At 31.4% G+C, this 6,859-nt stretch overlaps 1 long non-coding RNA gene across 1 annotated transcript; it reads left to right on the top strand.

Moving 5' to 3' along the window:
- The first annotated feature begins 3,954 nt into the window (after positions 1–3,954).
- On the top strand, positions 3,955–6,724 carry LOC136275303 (uncharacterized). Its single transcript, XR_010713870.1, has 4 exons — positions 3,955–4,206; positions 4,492–4,831; positions 5,073–5,157; positions 5,945–6,724. It is a non-coding gene; the product is annotated as an uncharacterized lncRNA (long non-coding RNA).
- Positions 6,725–6,859: the final 135 nt, after the last annotated feature.

Genomic DNA, 6,859 nt, shown 5'->3' with positions numbered 1-6,859 from the left:
AGAGAGATATCTGAGTAATTGTGTCGTTATATTAAGTGGATGACTTCACAGAATGTTGATATTAGCATGTCCGGCATATATCTTCAATCTATATAAACAACTACTTGAGATATATTGACAAAACCTCCAAAACATAAAGATATTTGGAACGAAACGCACAAGTAGCTGACTACATAAAGAGAGATATCTGAGTAATTGTGTCGTAATATTATGTGGATGACTTGACAGAATGTTGATTTTAGCAAGTCGGGCATATATCTTTAGTTTATATATACAGCTACTTGAGATATATTGACAATTGACAGTGATAAGTGCAATGTACATCGTAAGAACACAAAAAGAAATCCTTGGAATGTGTTCTCACATGGCCAGTAAGAACTAACTAGAAGCCAAGTTTCTTTCATCTCGTAGCCAGTTACTAATACATGTAGCTAGCTTTTCTTACTTCTCGTAGCCAGTTACTAGTAGCTAGCTTTTCTTACTTCTCGTAGCCAGTTACTAGTAGCCAGTTACTAGTACCCAACTTTTATTTAATCTCGTAGCCAGTTACTAGTAACTATCTTTTCTTACTTCTCGTAGCCAGTTACTAGTAGCCAGTTACTAGTAGCTAACTTTACCTATCTCCATACCTGGTCCATTTATCAATATAAAAAATCAACAATCGGACTAGACATTTTACGTTTCTTTTATGATGGTAAAGTAATATTTAATTTTATTCCCGTAACAAAAATTAAAACTGCCGATGGCTTCACCCGAGGAAAAAAGTGTTTGTTGATGGCAAATACATTTACAGCAGTGAAATGACATTTTCCCCGTAAAACACGATTTTACAGAATACATCGGGTTCTAATACATGTAGTTTTAAATTTCAAATAATGTACAAACAAACAATTTATTCTTTTTTTCATCATTCAAATTATATATAGTTGAATTAGATAAGAAAGATTTCAAGATTAAAATACATTAAATTCAGTTTTTTGTTTAACTTCGTATGTTTATTATCCATGTTTTGGGAAATTCGTAAAAAAATTTCTATAGAACACTTTAAGATGTTATTTTGGTTTTTTACTATTTAGGATATATTTTTAAAACACTCATTCATTTTTTAAAAACTTAGAAACTTACCAGTATCTTGGAATGTAATACGTGTATATAATTGCTTTTTAGTATAACAACGATTAATCAGATAAATGCTACCTAATTCAGTGTTATGCAAATTTTTTGTAACAAAAGTAATTTAAAACATTATTTCATCCTCATTCAGTTCACAGTTAGATCTTTTGTTTAATACAATGTAGGTACCAGCAGGCATGTTCACGAAACTTTCCTAAGATATGACCTAAGTGTGTTCCTAAGATATGACTTAGGAAAAAAGTTAGGAACATCCTAAGATCAACTTAGGACACGTCTTAAGATGTAGCTCGACGGTTACTTAGAACATCTTAAGTTAGGATATCCTAACCTTCTAAAACCATTCTTTTTTTCACAATTAATCATTCAGATCGAATTTGAGAGACTTGTGTTTGGGTGAATCATTAAATATTTTGCCAGAGAAAATTGTACGTCTCGGTAGTTAACACAAAAGCCCTAAAACCAGTAATTTTAATGTATGCATTTCAATAATTTTACATTTACCTAAATATATATCAGTTACCAATAACAATTTAGTTTGTTTTTCTTTAAATGAACCCCCCCCCCCAAAGAAAAAAAAATTAAATGAAAAAATATTACAAGCTCCAACAAATTCAATTAACTGTTCTTTTAAAAAAAAGTATTTATCAGGACAGGATTGGCTTACAAGCAGATAATTATGTAAACAAGACGTGTGTATTGTTATATCATAATTAACATTTGAGAATCTTTGCATTGAAGTAAATGTAATACATAAACACGCGATTTTCATAGAATTTGAAACGTTACATGAGGAAACACATGTACTCGTACAAACACAACCAATTTCCCTTTAATCTGCAATATAGAATACACGAACATTTTAAATAAGAAATAAGTTGTAATATATATCGAAAATGTATAAATACAGTTCATTCAACATTACAAATGTTTTGAGGATTATTTTTTTCAGAATAAAGTGATAAAAATTAGGAATGATTACGCATGGTATATGTAGCCCCATGTAAATTTACTTTTTATAGCAAAGGACATTTAAATAATTGTTATTAAAAATTAGTTGAATCAAAACAATGAATGTAACTCATTTAGTATACAATGTAGATAAAAAAATAAGTAAATAACTTTCATTTGTCAAACGGAGATAGTATTTGCGAAAAAAATCTTAATTTGTCTGCTCCAAGGCAGGCATGTAGCAACGGGGAAGTGGTGAGAGTTTGGGGTCCCCCTCCACATCATTTTGTTAAAATGAACATACAAGATAGAATAATTGACTATGCCCCCCCCCCCCTCCCGGATTAGGAATTTGATGTTTGTCGAAAATGCTGAAACTGTGGAAAATATTGCCTTATTCTACCGGTCTTAAGAAAAGGCTTCACAACATCCCAATATCCCCTAAAACGTGATTTTATAGCTTTAGGATGGTCTTGGGACAAGGTAGGCGATGTCTTAAAGTAAGGACAAAGTTATGGCGGTTCCTAAATTTAGGAGAGCTTCGAGAAACAGACTTAAGACTAAGGCGTATTTTAAGATGTACTTAGGACACACCATAGTCCCAAGATACCTTCGTGAACATGCCTGCAGAACTATAGTTTACCTATGCGACAATGTAAAACACATCAGAAAACATGTGTCTTTTCTCCTGTATACATGTACTTATATTTCAGATATGGCAGCATGTGTTCTGATATCCAAACATGTAGAACTATTGCCATCGCATGTGTTGAATATCGAGTCCCCTGGGTATCCAGATGTCAACTACAAAAACGACACAGTCTTAATTTGGAATGTGACAGCACCTGCCACCACAGAAGAAATCTTTATTGTCGTTCACATTGATATTATAAAACGCTTTCGTGGAAAATGTGAAGACTATTTACAGGTAATTTTCCCCAAAAGAAATAAAGTGGTAATTACTCGTTTACATGTTTTGCCATACTGTTGTTTAATTAATGTTAATTGAACAGCAAATTTTGTTGTTGAACCGATCAACAAAGGCAAATGGTCTTCGAATGTAGAATCTAATTTACCAACTTCATTGTTTGCAAAACATTATTTAGGATCCGTAAATTTTTAGTAATCCATAAAACCGATTTTTAATCATGTTAATCGACGTTATAATATAATGTTCAGGATAAAGAAATGTCACTTAGAATTGCAATTTTTGTTTAATTTTAAAGCTATTTAATGATTATTTGATAATATATAAAGAAAAATAATTTTGAAGCTTCTTATATTAGATTCATGAAATTAATCCATCCGGTGGAAAATTCAGTTTCTTTAAACAATGCGGCAAACTTACAACGAATAGAACCACCCGGGGGAATCAACTTCTTATCAAATTCGTTTCAAACTTTGATGTGTTGACTTCAAAAGGATTTCAAATGCAATTGAGAGGTAATATATATAAATACTTATAAGAAAACGGTGAAGCATGACAGATTTTGTTGAGAACAAAACTATGAAAAAAAATATAAAATTTTATACATTTGTTATATGCTAATTATTTTAAGATTTAAGGGATTATTAATAGTCTTAAACTTCTTTTGATTAAGTTTTTAGATGTTAATTTTTTTTTCTTTAAACAAGTGCTAAAGGAAAAATCAACAACATCAATGTTAACAACAAGAGAAATCTCTTCATCAATTTCATCCATAACAACAAAAGCGTCGATAGAATCTACAAAATTAAAATCACGAACATCAAAAACATCTAAAGCATCATCTACAGAATCATCAACAAACTTATTAGCATTATCAACGATGATAACAACGATCAAATCAAAGTCACAAATACATGTTTCAAAGACAGCACAAATATCAGCATCTTCAACAACAAATATCATCAATTTAGTAGCACCAATAACCACGCCGACAACAAAAGGTACATCATCATCATCATCATCATCATCATCATCATCATCAACAACAACAACATTACCGAAGACAACAGAGATGAAGACAACAACGAAACAAATAGTGTCTAGAATGATTCTAACATCAAAGTTCTTAACAAAAACATATCTGAAAACAAAAACAACGACAATTGCATCAACAACAAATGCAGCATATAGAAAAAGTACGTACATGTATTATTGAATGGAGGTACATATATTAGGCCCCTAATAGTTTAAAATCCGCTACGTGTGAATTACTCTGATATCTAATTACTGAAAGCAGTCTTGATTAGAAAATCATAAACCGATAAAACTCTTTTAATTTTGAATGTATATATAAAGATTATATATGTATTTATTCAAGCAAATCAAAGATTAAGGTCATACAATTTATTACATAAAAAGATTTATTTTAGAAATAAAAATGAAATAGTAGTTTCAATTTAAGACCAATGTTTCAAAACCAGCTTAACCGCCAAAACTATCAACGGTTACAACACCAAACTCATTACCACCGTCATCAGAGACTACGTACAGGTATGTAGCTTCCTTATCGACCGTTGGGATATCCGTCTCACATAGAAAGAGGTCAAGCCTTGGACTGACAACAACATTAGCTGCTACGAATGAAATTTCGACTTCCCAAACAATTTTTTTCTAAACAAATAACGCAAACGAGACCATACCAACCAACGCAGGGAAAACCAAAATGTTCAACATATTCAACTTCTTCAATTACAACGGAAACAAAGTTAAAAGAAAATACATCGCCCTTGAGTTTGTTTACTTCAATGGACATGAAAACAGGTATGTTAATTTTTTGCAGTAAGCGTAGATATTTATTTCAACATTTAGGTTATTTATTTAGACGAATAAGTAATTACACACATTATACACCATGAAGAAACTAAAATCAAACCAGCATACACGACCACTGACAAAGGAGAAAACATACTCAAAAAAATAAATGTTTGTTAATGCAACTTTAACTTTATTCTTGCAAATTTGACAGAACCCTTTTAAACATTTTTTCTTTATCATGTTGAAGTTATTTTGCTGATGGGACTAGGGGTTCTAGAAGTAATGTTAATTGTGATTGGAGCACTAGCAGTCCGGAGACACAGACGAAGAGGGTAAATATTGAAAATCAATGCTATGCACACTGTACGGCTGTTTTAAAATTCATTTAATATTTAATAAGATACATTATTAACATACTGTAGCTTGTAAGTGATATTTACTTAAAGTGTAAGTCTTTTCCATTTTGTATCATTTTTATTTTGCCGATCAGAATAATCAATATAATTTTTAAATCTTTTTCGACCTGTTTTATCTCACCTGAACCGAAGGTTAAAGTGAGCTTTTTTTTTTACCACCTGTTGTCCATTGTCCGTCTGTCTTGAATCTTTGACATTTTTTTACATCTTTTCTAGAACCACAGAGCCAAATTTAATCAAACTTGGACTTTAAATCATCCTTATGGAAAGGGATTATAAAATATTAAATTAAAGGAGAAACCCTTTCTTAAAAGGGAGATAATCACGAGACGGTGAAAAAAGAGTGCGTCGTAAAAAAAGTCTTCTCAAAAACAACTTCACAAAAATAGAGCATATTTACTTTAAAGCTTGTATATATAGTGAAGAGTATTAATTGTTAAACTCCTTACCCCTAGACTAATACTTGGACCCAAAGAGGGTTTCAAAATTCAAATATATAGAAAACACTTTTGAAAAATCTTCTATTCAAGAACTACAATGCTATAATTGTGAGAACACTATGCAAGCATCTTAACTAGTGTATATTCTAAATTGTTCAAACTGGGATCCCTGGACCAATACTCTTGGAACCCCAGAATGCAAATATCATGAATGTTCATCATTTTCTTTAAATACATGCCCATTTATATTTGTTGACGTTTAGAAAATGGAAAACAAAAGAGAAATCCGATGACCAAGAACGTACACGGAATAATTACAAGGAAACAGACGTATATGACGAAATTGCCATCGATGACATCGGGAAGACGGACTATGAGAGCCCTTATAAAGAACTTCCTGAAGGTGTATACGATACAACATTTAAACGCCGATCACATCTCAACGTCGCCGAGGATACGGAATCAAATTATACGAAAGGGAATATCTTTTACAATGTATTTCAGCGATCATCGTTTTGTAGGAGAAGCGTGACTGATGCTCCCGCTATAACATTTTCAACATTCAAATGACCAATAAACTGTAACGAAAAAAAGGCAATCAGTGAAAAGTAACTATTTTACAGTCCCGAAATAATTAGAGGACAGGTGTACAAGTGTAACCCCAGCTGGATAATTTTGATTGCAATTACTCAGCGTGCCTGTACTTATATTTAAAATACATTTTTCCATGTAACAAACAAGCCTGTAAATGTGAAAACATCTCTGTGATGGACACCGCCATATCCTTATTATTACAAATGTTTTGAGAATGTTTAACTCAAGGACCTGCTTGTATGGGAATGGAGCTAAGGTCACTTGTGAATTATAGTACTTAATTTTAGTACTATTTCAAATGTTTTGAGAATGTTTAACTTATAGAGCTGCACGTGTAGGAATGGAACAATGATCGCTTGTTAAGTAAAGTACTTAATTTTGGTACTTATTGACGATCACACTATACAACTCTCTATGTGATTTTTTTGTGTGTAAATAAAAAATATGAAATCGCGTGTCATTTTTTATGTGTTAGTTTATCAAATGAAATTTTTTGATTTAAAAAAAGGTCGAACTGATCTAGCAATTCTGTCAAGAAATTAAATAAATTTAATTAATGTTTACTTATCTTTTTAAATTTCAAT

Source organism: Magallana gigas, chromosome 5 (assembly GCF_963853765.1).
Source record: "Magallana gigas chromosome 5, xbMagGiga1.1, whole genome shotgun sequence".
In the NCBI taxonomy this organism is placed as follows: domain Eukaryota; kingdom Metazoa; phylum Mollusca; class Bivalvia; order Ostreida; family Ostreidae; genus Magallana; species Magallana gigas.
The sequence above is the reverse complement of the archived record's forward strand: the minus strand, read 5'-3'. Positions and strand labels throughout refer to the sequence as shown.